This window comes from Mus pahari, chromosome 12 (assembly GCF_900095145.1).
Source record: "Mus pahari chromosome 12, PAHARI_EIJ_v1.1, whole genome shotgun sequence".
Lineage (NCBI taxonomy): Eukaryota > Metazoa > Chordata > Mammalia > Rodentia > Muridae > Mus > Mus pahari.
The window spans coordinates 57,894,850-57,897,304 of record NC_034601.1 but is presented as its reverse complement, the minus strand read 5'-3'; the positions used below and the strand labels follow the sequence as shown (position 1 = coordinate 57,897,304).

General features: G+C 38.0%; 1 pseudogene; it reads left to right on the top strand.

The window, feature by feature from the left end:
* The first annotated feature begins 1,552 nt into the window (after positions 1-1,552).
* LOC110329443 lies at positions 1,553-2,162 on the top strand (annotated as a pseudogene).
* Positions 2,163-2,455: the final 293 nt, after the last annotated feature.

Below are 2,455 nucleotides of genomic sequence, written 5' to 3'. Positions count from 1 at the left end.
AGAAAGTATTGTGTATTATGGTCATGTGTATGTGAGCGTGAGCATGCCCATTTGTGGAAGTCCGCTGGTATTCCTCATAAGACATCTGCCTTACTACTTTTTCTCGAGACAAGATCTCTCCCTGGGACCTGGGACTTGCCAATGCAGTTAGGATGGCTGACCAGCAAGCCCCAGGGTCTGCTCCTCCTACTTCTCCTATGCTGGAATTGTACCACCATGCACAGCATTTTTACACGGGGTCTGGGAATAAAAGTGAGATGCTCATTTTTTGCACACCAAACATTTTTACTAGTTGAGCTATTTTCCAAGACCTAGGATGTACTTTTGTTTAATTTTACCAGGAAATTTTAAGAGGCTTTTCCCCATGGTGCTGATTTTTGATACAGAAACCAAATCTGTAAGTGTAACAGTTATGCAAAAATAGCTGAATGGGTTTAAAATTTTCGATACACAGACACACACAAACACACAGAGAGACACACAGAGAGAAAGAGAGACAGACAGACAGAGACAGACAGACAGACAGAGACAGAGACAGAGACAGAATACTCTTGTTCTATTATCATTTGCTTCCAAGGCACAGCTCTTAAAAAAATAAATAAATAAAACAAAACTCAATATAAAGAATGTATTAAGCCTACAGTTCAAGCAAGTTACCACTGCCAGAAATAATTCAACATGGGAAAATTCTTCTACAGAACTTACCTCATACACAGTTCTGCTTCCTCAATGCATGCTTGTGGATTCCATTAGAAAAAGAAGACCACAATCACACATACACACACATACAAACACACAGGACTTAAGGGAGTTTTAAGGCTGAATGCTGAAAGATTACATTAAACTTTACTCCATGTCTCCCCCAAAAACGGATTTTAAAAGGAGAGGAGCTGATTTTGATGTTAAAACTTTACACAGAATTTCTTGGTGCACATTACTGTCTTATTGAAGAATATTTCTGTATAAGGTGTTTTTCTCCACCTTTCTCAAATTCCTGGCCACGGTCCTACTTCCTGTTGAAGACAAACATGAACAACTGCTGAGTGAGTCCTTAAGAGTCTGCACACAGAAAACACTTCAAGGCATACTGAGTCCTCCCGCTGAAAGCATTTATAGAAAAACAGCTCATTTTCTGGCTTTGAGTTTAAGTTGGAAGCCAAAGGAATCTAAATTGTGTAGGATGCAAAAAAAAAAAAAAAAAACTTATTTTTTTCCTCTTTTTTCATTTAAAGGAAATATAACTGTTCTTTTTATTTCTGTGGTCATATAATAAAATAAAATAATGAAGATATAGTTACATAATCTAGAAATAGTAGACTATGCTCAATGTCGCAAATGAGTTTTCTCTATGAACTTTGTGTAATTAAACAATAAATATTTAATATATTTGTAAACTTAAGAAAATTATTTAGGGGTTTAAAAAAATAATGATAAATTAGAGCTATGTCAGAAACCCAGTGGGTGGGTCAGTCTACAGGTCCAGGTTGCTGTTGGTGGTGCCAGGGGTTTGTACCCAGCACCGTTGTCTCTGAAAAAAAAACAAAAACAAAAAATGAATCCCTGTATGAAGCAGAAACAGGAAGAAGCCCAAGAGAAGGTGAAGAATAGTCCTGTTCCCAGGAGGATGCTGAAGATGATTCAGCCCTCTGCAGCTGGGTCTCTTGCGGACAGAGAAAAAGAGTTGCCAAAAGTCTTGTCCAAAACCAAGCTTTAGGATGACTCTCAACTGTGGTCCTGAAGCAAAAGAAAATAAAGATGTAGAAGACGTCATCTAGGAAGCATTTGATCTTGTGATTTAAAAAAACCCATCTTCTCAGTATTGGAAAGAAGTGTTAGAAAAATGAAGGAAAGCTCTCTATGAAGCACTTAAAGAGAATGAGAAACTTTATAAAGACATTAAACAAAGGGACGGTGAAATTGCCTGACTGAAATGGAAAAGTGAAGACTTGGCAGAAGTGTGGGAATCCACACAGTACGAAGCAGAGATGTTCGAGGGGATGAGTAATGACCCACGGGATAGCGTTGAGTCACTGGATAGTCAGGAATCTGATTCTGCAGAGGAAACTGTTGAGTATTCGGAAGTGGAAACTGAGAATACTGAAACTGAGTCGTGTGCTGAAGAGATTGTGTCTTCATCCACGGAAGCCAAGCCGCACGCATGAGGCGTGAGGCGCACTTCAAGCATTGCCCTTCAGTATAGCTCTTGGTAAATTAACTGTGTGATGAAAGTGCTGGAGTCCCGGTTTGAGTCCTGGGGTGTTGCTATATTAAAATACAGATAGTATGCGCTTTTCATCTGTTTTATGGAAATAGCATTTTCATTTTCCCAGTTTTAGGTGTGACATGTGTACATTAAATAAACTTCAATTTCCTGTTGAAAAATAGCAAATTATATATTTATTTTATAAACTACATATATGTATTTATATGTGTGTCTATTGGACTGTGAACACAT